The sequence below is a fragment of the Falco naumanni genome, chromosome 14 (genome assembly GCF_017639655.2).
Source record: "Falco naumanni isolate bFalNau1 chromosome 14, bFalNau1.pat, whole genome shotgun sequence".
In the NCBI taxonomy this organism is placed as follows: Eukaryota; Metazoa; Chordata; class Aves; order Falconiformes; family Falconidae; genus Falco; species Falco naumanni.
The window spans coordinates 23847062-23868665 of NC_054067.1; the positions used below are offsets into that span (position 1 = coordinate 23847062).

The 21604-nt window shown below is 43.1% G+C and overlaps 1 protein-coding gene across 1 annotated transcript in view; it reads right to left on the bottom strand.

Moving 5' to 3' along the window:
- MSN (moesin) overlaps positions 1–21604 on the bottom strand; it is a 47541-nt gene that overhangs the window by 20450 nt on the left and 5487 nt on the right. The window lies entirely within an intron of this gene.

Genomic DNA, 21604 nt, shown 5'->3' on the forward strand with positions numbered 1-21604 from the left:
CTGCAGAAAATATAGCTCACAATCCCCGATAAGCTCTCAGGGCTTTGGATACGAAGCAGACAGGACACAAGGATGATCTCGCGTGCTAAGGCCAAAAGTATGCATGCTGAACTAATATATGCACTAGCATGTGCAGGTGCTTCACAAACCCATAGAAGTATCTCTATATAGTTGCCTACTGCCTTCCTATTCTTTCAGGAAGGTAAAAGATCTTTAAACATTGCAGAAATAGGTTCAGGTGTAATTTAATACCACAGTCAAGATTTCATGACAATGTTAGCCTTAGACATGAGAAGTAAGATCATCAATGGTCTTTCAAAAGGAGCATTATATAATGCGCTCTGTCTTGACAGGAAAGCCTCAGCATCACGTTTTCACATGTGAAATGAAAGCAGCAAGGGAGTTTCCAATTTCATCCAACAGAAGCAGGACACCTGTACATCTTTCAGCAATAGCTCTCATGAAGCTAGTTAAACAGCAGAGGCACTTCACCTCAAAGATTAGTGTAAAACAGCCTATTCCATGCACAACTCCTGATCATCCACAGGAAAACATCATATAGATTCTTCGGGGTAGACAGGAATACTCCTGCATGAACACAGATGATGTAACTTCTGACCAGGCAAAGCAAGGCCTGCAAGTACACCAAGCTGTCTGAGAATTCATTTCTATTTGCATACCTATCAACTGAAAAAGGTAGGTATATCTCACGATTTATGAACACAAGCTGCAGATATTTTAGATCAAACTGTTTTAATGCTTTTCCATCACAGCAAAGATTCAAAACTTGAAGTTGTACAGACCTAGCATACTGACCTTGCCTTCACAGTTCTCCTTCCTGTCAACAGCCATTTACCCTGCATCAAGCCTCTCAGAATACCACACCAGCCTTCCAGAGGTGGAGGAAATTACGCTGAGAACAGTTTTAGCAAGAATAACTCGAAACTCGCATTTAGACTATAAGCCAACCAAAAAAGCTAGATAGAGTAAGCAGAGAAATACTCAAGGAACCACCCAATACTGATACGATCACAGCCACTTCTGATCCCTGTATGCCTACTGACTACATGGACAGATTTCACACCTTGTTTACTAAGAAAGCAGCAGCAGACTGCTGTAGAGCTACAGCCAGGATTTTTTTTCCCCCATAGGCAAGAAGCATTCTGCTATTTAAGACCAAGTCAAGTGCCAAAAAGAGACCACTACCTACAAATACATTTTCAAGTTTCCCAGCAAGCCTACTTGAGCCTAGGCACACCACTGTTTTGTACTTTATATCCCCTTGTGATGAACCTAAAGGTTTCCTTGTTTCAAGTTCAGCTAAAAATTCAAGCATATCTGTAACAGCTTAAAGGTAGGTTTAGCACAGCAAAGCTGAAATCAAGAAGAGCTGCAGTTCTAACTGCTGCATGCATAAGCAATGCTATTTAGACATCATTGAAGCAAAGGTTATCATGAACAAGCAGACCAGGAATAAGTTGGTTTTGAAACCCTCTGACATCATGAATTCATAATGAGGAAAAAAACATCCCAAGGAAGCAGCAAGGAAAGAGCAGATGACCTAAACTCATAAGCAATCACCCTTTGTTTAAAATTAGCTACTTTCAATGACATGAAGTACTCTAAAGTTATCTTGCTATGCCTTCCCAAAATTATTTTCCTCAGATCCTAGGTTGTTGACAATTGGCTAATTTCACAGTGCTTTGGTGAAACAGGAATCCAGTTGCTTGCTACAAGGACTGAACACTCCCCAGAACAGCCTTGCTACTTAATACTTGGAAGCAGTCTCTTCTATCAGAAAGAGCGCTGGCTTGTAAGCCTGACTTGCTCAGCACACCTACCAGTGAGAGCAAAGATGTCTGTAAGCCACATTTAAGTATGAGGGGTTACATTAAACGAGCATTAAGCAACAGGTTGCTTTTTCCTTGTTTTAAAGTATTTCCTGTTCACCTAAAACACTAATGTACCAGCTATCACGAAAGAAAAATAGTGGGTTTGCTTCTACTGTTTAAGGATAAAACTGTAGCTACTCTTATCAGGTATCATCAGCATGAGCAATTAAACGCTGAACTATCTGAGCACAGAGGAAGCACCAGAAAACAGAACTGAAACAGTTGTGGCAGCTCTTTGAACCTGTGACCAAATAGCTTTTAAGCTATTCAGAGCAAAATAGACCTTAAAATTTGAAACAAAGCTGCTTCAGTAATTATCCTCATAATTCATGCAGAATACTTATCTGTAAGACTCACATCTTTGTTAACACACTAAAATAAGTTCCCACGCTGGAACCAGCAAAATTCTTTCACTGTCACTCAAATGCACTCAAGCTATGCGGCCAGTTATCAGCCTTCCATCAGCACATTCAACAGGAAGACACACACCTTTTCCCCTTTGCAGAAGCTCCCTGTGCTCAAGATGAGCAGCAGCCTCAAATGGTGTCTACACTTGCAACTACAGTCTGTTCTATTTTAAAAAGACAGCAAGAGCTGAGACACTGCAGGAAACAGGCCTATGCTTTGGCCAGCCACACCCCAGCAATGCCAGCTTCCCCCATCCCATCGGAGCAGTAATACAGTCAACAGCACACTGCTGTTAACGGGCGGGGGGCCGAGCACGTCCCAGGCTGCACCGATGACATTTTAACTGCTAGTTTTGCAGTAATTTAATACTTGGTGGATAAGTTAGTTTGCTGTAAAACTGAGCTTTGTTAAGCCTCACTGGTGTGCAAGCAACATACAATGGATTTTCCTCCTATATGCTACCAAGCCAGGTGGTGAGGCTTTTTTCCTGAGCCAGTTGTTGTGAACTGGAAAAACAAAGTGAGGTTTCTACCATTTCAGGTGGTGGGAAGCATGGCTCTCCATTCCCAGTTAGCAGATAAGAGACCTAACAACAAATACTGCAGAGCAGATGCAGCTTTCACAAGTGCTTTGCTTCATTTCAAGAGCCCGCGTACTGGCACAGAAATACAAATCTGTTCTAGCACGTAAAAAGGCTAAAAAAGCAAGCACCAATGGAACTTCATTCTGAAAGATACCCAGGGGCCACCTCACTAACAGCAAGTCAGTCCCACCCATCTTCGTGTGCTCTGCCTGCAGCTCAGCCAAGCTACGAAGAGACCTACAGACCACCATCATGTCCGACAAGCAAGTACCAGGCACTGCATGTTCACTTTCATCCTCCTCATTTGAGGTCTCACTTTTACTAAAACCACTTTACACAAGGGTTACACAACTGAAAGAAAGCCAACACGATCCAGTTTCAGCATGATTCAGACTCTTGTTTGCCTTGTCCCTTGAGAATTACCCTGCCAAAGCACAAGTGTTTAGCATTAACACTTATTCTAAGAAAATACTCAAGATTCACTTGCATTAAGCTTTAGTATGGCGTATTTCTAAACCATCTAATGAGATTTTTCCAGGTTTGAGGGCTGGCATAACCATCAGCATGCTTACCATTTGGGTTGCAAACAGAATAAAATGTTCCTCAATAAGATAAGCAACTTCATCTGCTAGGCATATGCAAATCTAGCTCTCTCAGCCCAGGCAGGCAAGGTGCACACTGCTGAAATGTAAGGAGTAGGAGTAAATACAGCGAGGAGACATTGCCCACTAATGATCAGATCACAAGGTTCACAAAGGCAGCATTCACAGCAGGTATACACCCCTTTTCCAAAATGTTACTAAACTTTTGTCTTAAAATTTCAACACTCAGGAGATGTTGTTAGAAGACTTACTGGATTTCATCATCAACAAATTTACCCCAAAACCCCTATCTTAACACAGTAAATTACACTCAAATTCTATTTAAAGCAACTCATTGAGTTTTTTCATCACAGCATTTACAATGCACTCACTGCTGCACCCAAGTGTCTGCAACTCTCTGCATTCTGCTCAGATGTTAAACCAGAGGTTTTATCCTAGTATGTGGCCTCAAAATAGCCTTCTTTTGGTTTTCCATCATCATTTAATATAGTATTTTACATACAAAGAGCTAGCAACATTATATGAAAAGCTTCCTGAGGTGGCCATCCTGCACATTACGAGAAAACTCGAGTATCATATTTCAACAGGCAAATTTACACTCACCAAGCTAAAAAACACTGAAGAAAAAAAGCCCACATTTAACTGATTCATTTCATAACAGCTACAGGAAAGAGCTAGAAACCTAGCAACTCTTCCTCTTCTCTATTTGAGGAATTACCATTGTTCTACCAGTCTAAGCACAGCTAAAGATTGCCACTACCAAAGCATACTAAAGAGCTTCCTGCTGCCAAGGACAGCACAGTGGCCAGGGCAGGACTCCTGTCACAGGCAGAACCCCTTGCATGGAAGAGACACTGTTCCAGCTGCAGAGCTGCTGCGGCCAAAGAAAGCTCCTTTTGACAGCTAAGAGCTTTCACAAGCTACAGGACACCACCACCCTCCTCCCATGGTGTTTAGCAGGCTACAGGAAACACACTTAATAGACAGTGGTACCAGGCACCTATTTGCACCATCTTTTCAGGTGTTTTAACATTGCCCATATACCTTCAAGTCTCACTTTCTGCCCAGCTGAGATTCCCAGCAAGTTTTACTAGCAGCAGTGGCTATCAGTTACCTTCCAGGTCTCCGAGCGAGTCCTACTAATAACCTGCTTTAACTACTTCCCAAGACGAAAATCTGTAGCTGCATATGACACGACAAACAGGAAAGACTGATACCGCCACACCAAGGAATGGATGTATTATTTGTACTAATGCCCCAGTGCACCGAGTGGTGCAAGAGGTAGAACAGACAGTTCTGTTTGTCGTAAGCTGAGACAGGAACAGGGTACTAGGAAATTCATGTCAGAATAATAGGTAGAGTCAGCACAACAGAGCATCAACCTCTGCAAAACCCTGACCCTGAGCTAAAGCTTCTTTCCTCCCTGGATTTCCTGAATGAAAGGAAGCTGTTTATACCCTGCTGGTCTGAGGGCTTCAAGCTTCAGATACTCATGTTTCCCAGCTTCAAGCCATAAAGTAGACTATTTTCTGGGAGAAAATGGCATAGGGAAGAGTTATACTTGACTGTTACGGAACATAAGTAATCCAGTCAAAAAGAAATTCCAGGCCATCATTTATAGACCCCTCTACGCTATAGGGCACCAGTTCACTCAGCAGCAGTTACTGCAGGTAAAGATACTAGACCAACAGCATGCATCAGTTTCAACAGCTCTGACCAGAGAAGCACATCAAATCCAGCTGGAGCTGCACAACTCTGAACTCAACATCACATAAGGCACTAATAATCTAAAAGCCTTCCCAGTTTTGGCTTTCAGCAAAACTAGCAACAGTATAGTTGTTACAGTGAGAATTGCTCTCCTGTCCCTTAAAACACGGAAGTGTTTTCTGTGGGACAAATGCTCCCCAGGGCTGCACTTCCCACCACACCAGCAGCCAACACAGGCCTGCTACAAGGACAGGAATCACATGCCAACCCACAGAGCGAGACAGGGCATCGTGCTCTGCTTGGCCTCAGAAGAGTGTCAGAGGTAATGCCCCTCACCTGCAGCACCAGCAATACTCACAGACATCTGGCTTCTTCCCGAGTGCCAAGCGCTCTGCTGTAACAGCCCTGGGTCCTCTGTGTCAGGGTGAGGATGGAATCGGGTCATGTGAAAGTGCTTGCAATTTCTAAAGGGATTACACTTAATTAAACCAAGCCCCCTTCCAGCACAGTCTTAGAGGGCCTTTTCATACCCCTAAGCTCATCAGGGAATGGAACAGCAGCAGGCATAGCCCAGGTACCAGCCCCAGCACTGCTGCACTGCAGCCCTGGAGACAGCCTTAACCCTCCCAAGGGCTCCCAGGAGCATGCCAGCCCTCTCCACCACCCTCCTCGCTGCTCAGCTGGGGACACAACTCATTTCAGGGGAGCCACAGGAGGGGCAATACAGCTAAGGAGGCATCCCATTCCACCCCCATGATGATGATTTGGATAAAGTCACCATAATATAGTGGATGAAGATGCCTGCCCTCCTTTGATCCACTCTGTACCAGTGAGCCCCAAGTACAACTTGTGCTATAGCCGTACACATTGTAACATCACCCTTACAGTCACTGACGGTGTCTTGGCTTTGTTTTGGTACCTAACTACAGCCTGTAGCAGGAATTCACCTTTTAAAGAATCCCTAATTATTTTAGTGCAAAGCCTGAAGACAAAGAGCTGATGATACATCTTTTAGTCATCTTATAATAAGATTAAAAATGGACACAAGCAAAGGTCATTAGCTGAAAACATTTTACCAGATAAAGAAGACACCCCCATGATTGTTGTAAAAAGAGGGGGGGGGGGAAAAAAGGGAAAAAAAACCCCACCCATCCCCTGTTCTTTCTGAACATTTGGCAGCACAGCATCTAAGCTCATTTTGCAGAAGTAGTTGTCAGTTATTCAGTTGGGGCTATTTTTAATGTCATTTCCGACAAAATCAGATAGATACGGACTTGACTGTACCTTTCAGCCATACGCTAGTCATAAACAAACCCCAGCTGTCTGTACCTGCTGTATGTCGAGACATTACACAGGATGGTCAGCTATAGATCATGGAACAAATATCTGAAGGTACCAAGATGCCTAGGGATGTTGCAGCTTACTGCATTTCTTGTGTTGTTACAATATGCACCCAACCACCATTTAAAACCAGCTCAATATTATCAGCTTCAGACGACTTTACATGAACAAGACACATGGCTGTCATTAAAGCAAAAAAAATGCCAACTGTAGCAGTCAGACTCTGCCAGAAATGACAGGTTTACATGAAGCTTCCGTCGAATTTCATCCATTGTTATGCTGAATTCCACAGCTCAGTGTCATCTACTGAGGGAAATTCCAGTTTATCTATAATAAAACTAAATTAAAAGCCACCTACAGAGGAAGGGCGGGCTTCTCTGTGGGCTGCCAGTGACAATAGAAACAAGAGACTGGATAGTGCAATCTCAATTAATGGGCTCAACCACTTTTTGAGTTCAGCTTGGCAGAGACATCAAGAACGGTAGTCTGGAAGCACAGAAAGAAGCCCCAGTAACAATTTTTTTTCTGGCCTGTTCCCTTACCCCCACCACCCCTGCAGAAGGATGGAGGAGATCGTACACCCAGCATGCTATGAAACACACATCACTGGGCTCTAGACCAAAACATGAAGAACTGGCAGCATCCTCCAGATTCCACTGGGAAGTGCACATTGCCGCTGACTGATCTAGAGATAGATCACCAATGTGATCCTAGTCTTCAAGCAGAGTCCACAGCCACTGGATTAACGTGCAGAGCCCTGTGGCCACACATGTAATATACTACTCTATCCCAAGCATACCACCTATATTAATAAGTTCATTTTAAAAAAAAAACACAAAACACCAACAAACTGCCTTCATTTAAAAATCAAATGACCGATAGGCCTGAGCATCCTCAAAAAAATCTCATACTTGGGTCAGTATTTGAACTCAAAATGGTTAAAAGAGCAAATCACATGAATTGCAGCATGATTATCATATACAAGCAAGCTGGCCAAATGATAAACTAAAGAAAAGCTGGGAGACGGCACCACTAGCTGACATCCCAGGCAGACAGACAGTTCTGCCGGCTCTGGTGCCCTCCGACACCGCAGAGGTGCTGAGCTGTGCCCAGCTCCCAGGCTGTTAATGCACGAGCGCCCAGCCTGGCCAGCAAAGCACCAGTCAGGCTAAATCTAACTAGGTTTGCACTCACATGGTCTTCTTCCTTCCCTGTGAAGCAACACAGGAGCAAGCCAGTTAAGATGCAGAAACTGCTGTGGAGCCACACCTTAATAAAGTCACATTACAGCTGTCCCCCAGCAACCTCCACCACTTGCTCGCTGCATAGTCCGCCTTGCCTTGCTGGGGACTGAAAGCAAGCCACAGCTTTCACATAGCTTTGCAAACCAAGCCGTTGAGGACAGCAAGAAGAAAAAGCTGCCACAGGAAGCAAGCCACAGCAACAGCAGGCAAGACTGAGAAAGTTCACAGCTTTGAAGGGCCTGCTTGCAGAAAGTGAGCTGAGAAAGGGTGGAGGAAGGAGAGCCTGGGCTGCAGGAAGCCAGACATGCCCTGTGACATACATGCACATCTGACACGTGTCTCGCTTCAGCAGAGGCACTGAGGGGGTGCTGCCAATGCAGAAAGCACTCTGCCTGTAACTTCCAGCAAAATTCACTTTTATAGCATTGATGTATTCACACAGGGCAAGGGGGAAGCTGGTTACAGCACACTGGCCATTAAAAAGCCACGCTGCAGGTCAGCCACTCTAAAAACTTCCACGTTAGTCAAGTACCTCAGTCCCATGCAGAGCTTGGAAAAGCAGAGAATTTCTGCTTTATCTAACAAAAGAGTTCAAAGTAAGTTGATTCTGTGTCCATTCCCAACAGCATTTTCTATACAAGTTTTCTGACAGGGTTTCTACCAGGCATTGCATCCAGTGGCTGAAAGAACCAATCCCTACTCTTGGAAAGGGTAAGGAGAAGAGACCGACTGAGGTTACTCTAAAAATCTGGTACAAAACCTAATGCTAAAGCAGTCAGCTTCAAAAAAGGAAACCAAGTGATTTATCCTAACATAAACCCTGTCATACAGTAGTATCAGAGCCCCAGATATGTATTTGTTTGGCTGTTAACAAAAGAAACTATTTTGAGATAAATTTTGACTGCTCATCTCCCAGTGATAAAAAAATAGATTTCTTCCATATAGTCAGTGGTAAACAGGAAAGTTCCTACAAGAAAAAAAATAATCAGTTTCCTTGAAGACACTTGCTGCCATTGAAAAGGTAATGCCTGCAGAGCAGGGCAACACAGCATTGTTGTGCTGGTTTTCTGGTTCTCAAGACTAGGTGTGAGAAGCCACAACTACCTTCCATTGAAGCCCCCCTTTGCAGCTGATCAACACCTAGTATTCAGAGGGGTCTAAGGGGATCTTCCTTGCAGGACATGTCCATCAGGCCAGAGATCAATTACTCATATCTAGACAGGGAGTCTACTTCAGGCATCCTTACATGAACTAGGGCTTCTTTTTTTCCCCTCAGGCAGTGGAGAATCAGATTTATTACCTCTAAGGACACTCTCTGTAAAGAATGAGGTCTCCTTCAAACCACATTCAGAGCTCACAAAAGGGCTTCAAAAAAAAAAAAAAAGCCTATTCCTTATGCAAAGGGACTGACATTTGCAACTGCCTTACTTTAGAGCCCTTCATTCACCCACCCTGCCCCAACTTTTCAGTTTTCTCATAATCAATGTTTCAAAGGTCCAGAGCTGTCATCTTCAATTAGTTCTAGAGAGCACATGCTAGTAATACAAGAACACAGAGACACACAAAGCCAGGGCTATGCCAATGTTTCTTAATAGGCTGGAGAACTCAGCATTTTAGAACTCTGGAGGAATCATTTACCCAATTTCAGTAGTGATTTGATTTGGGCAGGCAACTTTTACAGGAATAAAAGTTCTACTTTATAAGAGTATTACTATAAAGTTTTCACTCAAAACAGTAACAACAAAAAAAGACAGACAGGGAATTCCCCTACCCCTGCACAGCATGGCTTCTAAAATCATTAATGACATGTTTCCAAATTAAAGCTACTTGAATAGAATTCCTTCCTTTTCAAGCAAGCAGATAGCAAGTTGTCATATCCTACCAGTGGTGTTTCAACACCATAGCTGCTAGCAGCTTGCCACGCTGTCCACAGGGCAAAGAGTTTGTCAAAAGGAGTTGCAAGATGAGTGTACTAAGCCAGTAAAAGAAGCTATGGGTGAGTCCCCCACATTTACAGTCACATCCAGACACTTGTATGCCTCTTATTACACAACTTACAACCTCGTGCAATGGATTAATTCCTCTATTTTTGCCATTTCCTTTCTCATAAATAGATTCCTCACGCACCTCCCTTTGCTTTCCTTTAGCTGTTCCAAGCCATTAACGTTGCTGTTCGCTATTTCTTTAGAACTAGTTTGAAGAGGCCCTTAGAATAACTATTTTTGTACCAGAGAGAACATCCTTTGTAGGCAAAAAACAGGAGACTGAAGAAGAATCATGGGGGAAAACCCTGACGCCTTCTCCCCATCATCTGGATCAGGAGGTAAAGCTCAAATAAAATTCTAGCAATGCAGTTGCCATCATTCAGCTTCCACACTCCAGATAGCTTTGTGTGTTTTTTTGTAACTACTCCTTTGTTTTATGCCTGTTAGAAAGTGCTATTCTCTGGAGAAACAGTATATGCCTATTACGTCCTCTGCACACTAATAGTAGGGTTGGCAGTTGTACTTCACATGTCTGAGCTTAACCACATCCCCAGCTAAAGCTCTTCAACTTAAAGGCAGTGGGCATTTCTGAAATGCCAGCAGTGGTAAGGGTGGCATTCCTCACAGCTATTGTGTGCTCCTCCTAGGCAATCCTGTCCACAGCTTAGAAACAAGTATGCTGTGCCCCCCACCCCTTCAGCTGCACACCACACACTAGTGTTAATGACCCTGCCCGCTACTGCAGCTATTTAACCAGCAAAACTGTTCCAGCACTCCCCACCACCACTGGAAGCATTTCAGATTTTCAGAAAAGACTCTTGGACAGCAGCTTTTCCACCCACCCCTAAACTTGATTTAGTCTAGTTTTTCCCACCCGAGCTTCACTCCAAAGGCAGGGGATTCCCCGGTACCATTTAACAGCTGCAAAGACCCAGTTCAAGGGGTTAAGCAGACAAGCCTGGTAGCCAAGACCCATTTCCAGACAGCCAATAAGCTTTCCAAACCTAGCATCCAGTGGATGTCTGCCAAAGTTACAAGCAGCTATTTTGCTGGAAGGGGCTCAAAACAAGATCCAGACAGGATGCTAACAAGACAAGTGCGAACTGCACAGAGGCATCATGTGTACAGTAAGTACTTGAGGTTCGTGAGCCAACAGACTAAATACTCATTCCCCATGTAAAGGTCTCTAAATTCACCTGCAGTTAAGAATTGGTTTAGAGGTGACTGAGAATTGAGGGCAAATTTTAAAAAAAGCAGCTATGCTCAGACACTATGTTTATCATTCAAGAGACTTTCCACAGACAACACGAAGATAACTGCTGTGACTGAGCTGTTCCTTCCCAAGGATTCTCATGTTTGAATGAGCAAGTCAGAAGCGTGCTTATCGGTTTGACTTGTTTCTCTGTTCCTCAACTGAGAGACACCTAGCATTTCAGCTCACTGGTAATGAGAGGGGCGGCTGAACACAGGGCTGCCTGTTTCAGACATCCCAGGCACTGCCTGGGTGTGGCACATCGAGTTCTTGGCCAGCGCACAGCCCTCACTGAATAACTGAACAATAGCCAGACTTCTAGGAGCTAGAACACAGCCTTACTGTGGGATCTGACTGCCCAGACTATGAGACATCCCTCCAGATTTAACTGCAGGCATAGCGAAGTGTGAGGTAAAGCTGTTTCATCATCCTTGCTTTGCAGTTTTATCATTTCCAGTGTGCTAGACAAATCCTGCAACTTCCTTTTGGTACAGGGTCTCATTTAGGCTGGCTGCCTTTTCTCCTATCCGTTTAGGTCATGCTTCCCTAAGACACAGGATTTCCCTGAAACAGCTCAGTTAATACTCAGTCTCCCCACCCACACTTGCTTCCCTCACCACCAACCTATTTTAGGTTTTAAATTGTACAGTTCCAACAGAACTGTACAGAGTTCATAAAAGACCAGCCTGTCATTGCTTAAGTACCTTTTGTTATTTTAAGCTCCATCTAGTTCAAGCACTTGAGCTTTCCTAATATAGAGAGTAGCTACCACACCAGAACACACAGAACCCTGTGTCTCAAGGGGCTCCCAAAGGGATGCGGAGATGTGGGGAGCTGCCGAGAGCATTATCAGCCCACACAGAGTGCGGTCCAACCACCAAGGCACACCATCCCACGTGGCCTGCACTGTCCCAAATGGCCTTCTTCGGTTCCCATCAGCACTCCATGACTATGCTGCAAGCAGGACCAAAGAATGAATCAGGCTGAAAATAACTCATCTGTTATTTTTTCCCAGCAGAACCATCTCATTGGTCCCATTCACTACATATACACCAGAGTACTGCTACTGGTGCAGATGACAGGAACAGGGAAGGGTAAGATGGCTTTTTGGGTACAATGGGACAAGATGGGCCAGGCTATTGAACCATTTCTTGCTCTTCTCTCCCAGGCACTCCTGCTTTATCCTCTGCAGCAACTCCAACGCACAACCCTTTGGCAGAAAACTGTGTTAACGGCACGTGCACATGTGGCTTGGTGAGGGATAAATTTGACCAAGCTAGCAGAACAGAACTGATGCACCATAGAGTTGGACTGTCAAAGGCAGTGCAAGGCAGAAACACACAGATGGGAGCAAAACTTTACAGTGACAGCAAACCATCAAAGCCCTCAAACATGCAACCGAGTTTACCTAGTTCATTAAAGGCTGCAATTAAATGCACACTCTCAAGTTCACACTCATACACCTCTTGAAATACATTGTTTGAAAGTAGGCTATTGGAAAAGAATACCTGATAAACTTCAGTTGACATAAACTTCATATAAACTTCACTCCAGACAGAGATACATGCATGAAGACATTGTTAAATGTCCAGAAATCCCAATGGTCAAATAAGATCTATTATCATGTCTTCCTTTTAAATACAAGTCCATCACATACTACCCTTACAACGCAGGGAATTAAGAGAAGATGATAGTGGGCACTCTATAGATCAGGCAGACACCATGAGACCAAGCAGTCAAAAAACTGCTACAACAGAAGGTATCACTTAGACCATTTCAGATGCAAAAGTAACACTGTGTATCATGTAGCCTTTCAAAGAAAGCCTGGTTAAACTGAGGGGGAAAAGTAAAAAACAGACCCTTTTTTTTTTAAATAAAAACCCATTTAATTACCCTTCCACTCCAGCGTATTTCTTCTGTAATCTTTCAGAGTGCTCTCACAGAGTCTGTTAAAACAAGAAGTTACAGCTACCTGAACGTTATTTGATATCTGTTGGAGCTAAATGAAACACTGTAGCTGTCTCTAGTGTTTTAGAGACGGTAAGAATTTAAAGAACAGAATAAAGCCTTACGAGTTCCAGTGACTGCTACAGAGACAGCCTATTCCCACCTTGCTACAGGGCTGCATGTTCTGAATCAGTGCTATAAGCATTGCTAAGCAGCAGCCATCAAACGCATCACTAACATACCGCTGCAGGACCCTTGCAGCTTAACATCTTCTGGTCTATGCTAGCTTCATGTAGGAAGGTGTTTTTATAATATTGCCTGTACATAACTAGAGACACCCTGCATAGATCAACTGTACCAGCAAACACAACAGATAGCTGCACTCACAGGTGAATGGGTTTCTGTTAGGTGTTCCTTAAAACAGGGTTTGCTTTTGATAGTTTTTAATCACCATACTTAACTAGCTCTTTTATTTTCTCCATGCCTCTGCACCCTAGAAGACAAGGTTAAGAACTTCCAGGCACCTATGCAACACTTCACAAGTTCCAGTACTTTCCAAGTTGTCTTTGTCAAGAACTTTCGTTCCACTGTAACAAAAACAAGACCCTGAACAATCCAATCTAACTTAGAAAACGTTCTAACTTTGAAATGACCTCGCTCTGAGCATGGGGTTGGACCAGATTACTTCCTGGGTTCTTCTCTCTCAGCTTCACTTTTTCAGTAATTCTGCAAGACTGCAGAGACTGTTGTGGAGCTACCTTGCATTAACATAAACATTTATAACGCTCATGACAGAAACTGACTTCTATCAAACAGGCAGGAGCAGTTTCCTTACATGATTTCAGTTTCAATATTTAGATCCTTTAAATCTCCTCCACAAACAGATGTTACAGACTACCTTTATGCAGCCAAACATACAGATAAGCAGTTCTATTAGTGCTCTTCCTGAAGCTGGAGGTCAAAACCAAGAAACACAACCATACAGTAGGAAAAGAGATAGCCAGATGATGAGTATATCTCCTGTGTAAGGCAACATACATGCAAATATAACTTACAAAACAAACAATAAAACTTACTAGAGTAACCGGAGGCAGGGAGTCTGCAAAGCAATCTTTTGCAAAGAGCATTCATAAGTCAGCTTGAGAGCTTAGCTCTTACTCATATATCTGCTGCATAGGGTTGCTTTTGGGTATGTTTTCAGGTTTTTTCCGTATGCTAAGGAACAGCAGCATAGGATTTGCATGCATTAATTCAACTTTGATCAAAACTTGGGGCTCCTTGTATGTTCCTGCACACAGATACCTCACCCTCTGCAGCACATCCCCAGAAGACTAGGAGCAGTAAAAGCAGCTAACTACTCTTGCTCAGGCTTGTCGTGAAAATGGGTAAGTCCACATTAATGAATCTAATAACCCACCTTTCTCTAAGGGAATGGCAGACCAATGAAATCACTTTGTTTACCAGACTGTCTGAATCCCCTCAGATCCAAATGATTTTCAAATCCTTCCAAACACTGCCAAATCAAACCTGTCATTAGAAGACTGTAAAAGCATTTCACTTGTAAGTCCTCTATGACAAACATTTCTGAGACCATACCATTTGCAAAGAGATGAGGAAAAACCTGAAAGGACAAAGTAATGCAGCACAGTCCCAAGACACAAAGGGAGTCACATAACATGCACCCCTCCTCCAAACTGAGGGAACCAGCTTACTGAGAAGCAAGCCATGATGCAGCAAATCTTAAATTTGAAATACATTATACTAATTTGAGGGGTTCTGCATAAAAAGAACAAGACACCCACCAACCAGCTTTTTTTGCAGCATGAAAGAGATGCGGCTGGTCACCTCCTCTGACTAAGCTACACTTGGTGATTAGTGGCAGAAGAGAGATAATTGGTGCACAGAGGTGAATCAAGTACAGAGCAAGCTACAAAGCTGATGTATTAAATTTGTCAGAACTGAAACAGCAAAGGAGCAGGGCAACAGTTTGTCAGATTTCTAGTTGATTTAGCATTTGTCAGAACAAAACTAAGATAGCATCACATTTCCTGTGCATGATGCTGAAGCAAGTATTGTTCAGGACATCTCCAGTTGATTGCTCTGATCTTGCAGTGACTTTGAAGTTAGTCCTTCGACTTGCTCTATCTTTTGATAGAGAGATTCAAGACAGACACTAGAGTGATATGCTCTTACAGCTGAAAACGCTGACATATCCTCATGCAAAAAAAGATCTCTACCCTAATCTGTTGGGTGTACAGAGGGATATTCAAACCGAGCATAATATGTTACATTGCAGACTGCAGTCAACCTTCAACTTGAGATGTTAGTAACAAACCAGAGAGCAAGATAAAGGAAAAAAAAAAACCCAAACAAAGACAACTAAGGTTTTTGAGCTTTAACTAGCTTCCACATTTATGGCTGTCAACACAACACTCTAGGTATACATTGTGCCCATCAGCACTGAAGACACCAATGTCTACAAATTTCACGTAACCTGAAGCAGTTACAGTAGCAAGTCATTAAAAGGAAAGTAAGAAAATTCTGAGTCTTTGGGAGCATACTGCTAGACCTTACCGCTTCCCAGTTTGTCACAGCTGGGTCAGAATACCATCAGTATGAGGTGCAATTTAGTGCTTTACAAAAAAAAATAAATTACATCAAGTTGGTAGTAAACACTTTTTGATTTTTTTTTTTAATTTTTTTAATGCCAGGTTCAGGTAACAGAGGATCCTTGCTTTTGGAGCAAAGGACTAACCTTCTAGCAGCAAGGAAAGCTTGTCATCTCAGTATTCCAGGAAACATTAAGTTACAGTCCAGCTTCTGTAACAAAGGCAGCAAAACAGAGCTGCAGGCTGGAGGACTGAGACACATAGCTTATTCCAAGTGTTTTCCTGGTTTAGTGATAAAGTGTTTTATGGTGCTGAGTAAGAACGTTCTCAAAGCCTAATACCTTCCCAACCACAGATTCAGAGCTCTCCAGTATTCTAAGTAATACTAGCCTTTTCTGACCCCATTATTCAAGCTACTAATAACCTTAGAGTTTTTGAGACTGCTCACAAAATGAGCAGTCTTGTCACAGTTCATTCATAGAGCAGCTTCTGGTTCTCTAGGAGATTGTGAATATTGCCTAGAATATAATCATTTTACTGCTCTTCGCTTCCTGTATTTCACCAATGCAAACAAATTCACACATTAAGTGCTCCTTGGTGAAAAATACAGATATTGCAACAAAAAATCCAGTTGCTCACACAGCACATTTTCAGAAATAAAATGGTTTCTCAGCTTGAGTTCTGATTCTTCACTGAGGATTAACTGTAGCCACAGAGTGCTGAATACAGCCAGACACTGGATTCAATAAGAACTCTAGCAGAGATGTATTATCTACCCCAATAAAACAAATGAGCTAGTCCACTTTTGAAAAAGTGTTTTTAAGTTTCCTACATATAAAGATATATGTAGGGGCAAATGAAATAACCAGATGTTGGCAAAATAGTTATTGATGTTCAAGCTTTTGACCTCATCTCTGAGCATGGTGTTATCTTAACATTTGGTATGTAACATATAGTAGATACAAACAGTAAACTGGAAAGGCAACAGCTTTCTTAGACACGCTGCACAGCGTCTCCATTAATGAATGCTGTCGAACAAAACTTAGTGGAATACATGAATATCATGAGTAACATAACCTAGTGTCATCCTGAAAGGACAACTTGGGGGTTGGTATATCCGTTGTCCCCAACAAAAACACACACACAAACCACACACCAAGCCAACCTGTGTCACGATGTTGCACGCTGTTATTACTTAGACACAGAGTATTCTATTATCTCAGCTGCATCATAAGCTACAATACAAGCAAGCTTCTTTCACCCCATCTAGCTTTCCAGGTAATTTTACTTTCCTGGCATATAGTTACTAGAAGATCTGTTTTACTGGTCAGATACTAACTAATTAGTTGGGTGCTATTGAAAGGCATTTAAAGGACAAGGCAATCATCAGGCACAGTCAACATGAGTTCACAAAGGGAAAGTCCTAACTAATTTTATATCCTTCTATGATAACATCAACCACCTAAGGGACAAAGGGAAGGTAGTGGATGCAGAGTTTTTTGGATTTTGGCAAGGCTTTTGACACTGTCCCTCACAGCATCCTTCTGGACCAGCTGTCCAACTGTGCGATGAGCAGAGGTTTACAGTGCACTGGGTGAAGAAATGGCTGGACAGCAGGGCTTAAAGGGCTTCAGTGAATGGGGCTACACCTGGCTGGCAGCTGGTCACCAGTGGTGCTCCTCAGAGCTCAATCCTAGAGCCAGTGCTGTTCAATATTCTTATCAATGATCTGGATGCTGGAGTTGAATGCACCATTAGCAAGTTTGCTGATGATATCAAACCAGAAGATGCTACTGGGTCTTTCAAGGGCCAGAAGGCCTTGCAGAGGGACCTAGGTAGATTAGAGCATTGGGCAGTCATCAATGGAAGGAGATTTAACAAGAACAAATGCCAGATTCTGCACCTGGGATGGAGTAGCATGGGGCACAAGTCTAAAATGGGAGAGGAGCAGCCGGAGATCAGCCCTACAAAAAGGGACATGGGGGTGCTGATCAGCAGCAGCTCATAAGGGGCCAGCAGCAAGCCCTAGCACTAGGAGTGCAAACTGCACCCTGTGGGGCATCAGACACTGCAGAGCAAGCCAGTCAAGAAAGGGGACTGTCCCTAAGCACTCAGCATTGGGCAGCCTCATCTTCAGCACTGCGCACGATGCTGTGCCCCACCATTTAAGTATGTGGAGGTGCTGGAGCACATCTGGAGGAGAGTGGCCGAGCTGTCCAAGGGCTGGAAGGTTATGTCCCATGGGAAACAGCTGAGCACGCTGGGTTTGCCTTGTTTGGAGAGGAGGTGGCTGAGGGATGACCTTGTTGCTCTCCGCAGCTTCCCGAGGAGGACACATGGAGTGGGAGGTGCTGAGCTCTTCTCCCTGGGATCCAGGGTCTGGACACCTGGGAATGGTTCAAAGCTGCACAGGGGGAGGCTTAGTCTGGACATGAGGAAGCATTTCCTTAGAGAGAGGGTGGTCAGACATTGGAACAGGCTTCCCAGAGAGCTGGTCAATGCCGCAAGCCTGGCAGTGTTCAGGAGGCATTTGGACAATGCCCTTAATACTACACTTTGACTTTTGGTCAGCCTGAGGGGGTCAGGCAGCTGGACAGGATGGTCATTTTAGGTCCCTTCCAATTGAAACATTCTTTTTATTTTTGTGATGGACAGTCCTATCTATTTCTTTTAGAGCCCAACAAAAAGGTAAAAAACCATTTTGTATATTGCAGGCACACTGAACAGAAAAATAGTTTCATTACAGGACAAAATCCCTCACAAGTTAAAAGCTCTTACCCAACCTAACACAGAAAAACTTCATCTCCTTTGAAGGAAGCTACAGAAACCAAGTTCACTGGGAACCTTTAACTTTCCAGTTTCCACCTTTAGAAAGCTACTCTAACAATCTTGAAGCTATACATTCAAGATAAAATATGAAAGCAAGAAGAAACTCACCATGAAAGTAAATGAGCATATCTGAAACTATATCCATGCCTTCAATATCCAACATGTTAGCAGATGAAAATTCTTGTTTAAAATAAGGGGAAGGGAAGGACAAGAGTGGAAGTTTTCTTTTAGTTTAAATTCAATGTCTACCATCTCCATACAACTGAAATAAATGTTAAGCATATTTACTATTACAAAAATGAAAAAATTTTATCTCCTGACCCTTTCTTGACCAATTATCAGCATTACTTTTCTAACACTAAAAAAAAAAAAAAAAAAAAAAGGAGAAAGAAAAAAAAAAATATGTATCTGGAGCACCAGTTCTTACTCAGTTTTCCTCATAGATACACCATTGGTCAACAACTGCAAGAACCACCTCTTCCACACATGGAGGAAGAAAGCATTTCTAAATAGGTCTGTACAAAGACTTCTATGCCAAATGCCTCTTGCTAACTTACATATTAACAGGTCAAACATTCACAAAGCGTCTGCTTAATTTATCAGTAAGTAAAGCCTTTCTTTTATTGTACATGTACAAATCCCTCCTTTATCATTTCTAACTAGAATTCCAAGGATGCCAGTGAGATGTCATACTAACAGGATTGTTTTCACGTAAGAGGATGTATTGGACCACCAAGTACTGTGTGGGTTTTGTATCATCACTTTTTTATTAGGCAACTTGATATTGCTAGAATTTGTCAGCAGTGGAACTGCCTTACTTCCTTACAGAGTGCTTTCAGAACCATTTGCTGCCATTCTGCAAGTCCTGGGGATTACAATCATTTTAGGATGATATAAAGTTCTGGATTTTAGTAGAGACAAAAACATGCAACCAGAACACTCCTGTTCATCCAGCAGCCAGCCTGAATAAAAGTGTTGTTTATTAAGGAAACAGACTTTTTAATTCACTATTCCAGAATAGCATATTCAAAGGGTGAAAAAAGTTATACCTTAGTATTCTTAGAGACATTATGAACAAAAAGCCACACCTCAGGGGATGTTGAAAAAGCCTTGGCACTCTAATAACTTGTCTGGCAGCTAATTTTTTGCTCTGTAACCAAGCACAGAATTAATAAAGTTCAGTACAGTTTAAAAGCTATGGCAAGTAAAGATTTAGCCTAGAACTTCATGCCTTACTAGCCTGTGTTGCATAAAACCAAATACATTAAATGCTGTGGCTAAGTGATTGATCAGACTGCAATGGCAATTTTTTTCCTGTACTTGGTCACTTTCCCACCATAACCAGGTCTCCCAATCCAGAGGGGAAAAAAGGTTTTAAGTCAGAAGGGCTTATTACAGAGAAGAGGACAAATCAGTGATATACAGATGGACAAGAATGGCTCATAGCTACAGGAAATTATCAGTTTTGTTTTCCAGGTATTTTCTTTTTAAAGCATCTAAAGGCATAAAACTGCAGAATAGCAGTTCTTCAATATGCTGCACACAAGATTCTCTAACATTGACTTAACCTGCTGTCCCCTAAAGAAAAACAAAACAAAAAAACCCACAAGACTTTACAGTATTCACCCTCCAGTACAGTGAAGTCTGCTCTCCTGAGGAGCCTTCCTCTAAGAAACAAGCTGACCAACAGAACTAGAAACTTGCAAGAGAGCATAGATCTGCCTGCACCCACACATACCACGCCATTCTTATTCACTACTTCAGTTACCCTTTCTGATCTCTCCTGAGATTTCGTTTTCCTCTACACAGAATCACTGCTGGCAGAGAGAGGAGTTTGTCTCTTCCCCCTCCTAGTCAGTCATCTCATTCTTGCCTAATTGCACGTTTCTCTAGGGAGCAGATCAGATTCAGAGCTTTTTCATTCGTTCCTCCATTAGGGGCACCCCTGTGCTTTTGTCTGTAGCTATTCATCAACCAGCAATGGCCAAGAGAAAGCTAGCGTGGCCAAATGCTCCTCTTTCTTCGCCTGGGAATGGGATAAGAACCAAACACCATTCCCTCAACCAAACTCCGTATTTTTTAATAGGTTCCTCAGAACAACTACAGCTTCAGAGATGTTGTAACAACTAGGAAAAAGCATTTTGCAGGCATCATACCATTAAAAATCTCTTAAAATAGTGTTTTCCCCCCATTTAATATTAAGTTCAACAAGCTGCTATACAAGGGCCAGCTATTTATGACTGCCCCAGTGCTCCATCACAGGATCACACATTCATACAAGTGAAGAGTTCCTTTCACAGCTGCACAGGAAGGAAGCAGCACTAGATCACCTACACCTCTGTATTCACAGTGGCTGTAGCCATAATTGTCTCTTGTCAATATAAGGCCCAAACCTCTGCAATTTCAGGTTTTAAACCTCCAGTTACAGCTGATCCTGTGGTTTTATAACCACCAAGCCTGTCAGTGACTGTCTCTTCCTACATCCCTGCCAAGTATTTGCTGCACAATCTTTTAAAAGTTACATCAAGAGTCAACACTAGCTACTGGAGTTAGAAGGGTGGGTTTTATGCCTGCAGGTTCCAAAACACTTGAAAGCTCCACCTAGAAACAACCACAGAAGCGTTACAGAGAGGTTTGCCCAGAAGAGTAGCCTTCCTCGAATCTAGAGACTTCAGCCTGCTTTAGAAGTTTCAGATGGGAGAAAAACAAACTCCTTTGATGCAGTATGATTGGCTGCACCATGCAAATCCCTGCTGTTCCCAAACACCCCTAGGGAAAAGCAAGCAATTAACTGGCGGCTTACTAGTGCTCCTAATTTACATCAGTTAATTGCCCTGGATTATTCCTGGCCAGGGAGAGATTTCCTCTTTTCCAATAGTGTGTCTGCAACAGCAGAGACTTCTCGCAGGGCGATGCTGATTTCTAGGATAACCATTCGACAGACAAACAAGTCACCGGGAGGGGGGGGGGGGGGGGGGGGGGGCGGGGAAATACGGGGACGACGACGACGACCGACACACCCGAGGAGTTAAGTGTTGAGATCTTGAATCACTTTCTCAGGCAGAGCCCACTGTAGTCCTCGGAACAGCGATTAAGCACAGATAACAGCTTTATTGTGCAAATTCAGAGAGGCCCTCTCCCTGCACAAAAGGCGGGGGGGGGGGGGGGGGGGGGGGGCGGGCGCCGGGGGCGAAGAAGAAAAAAA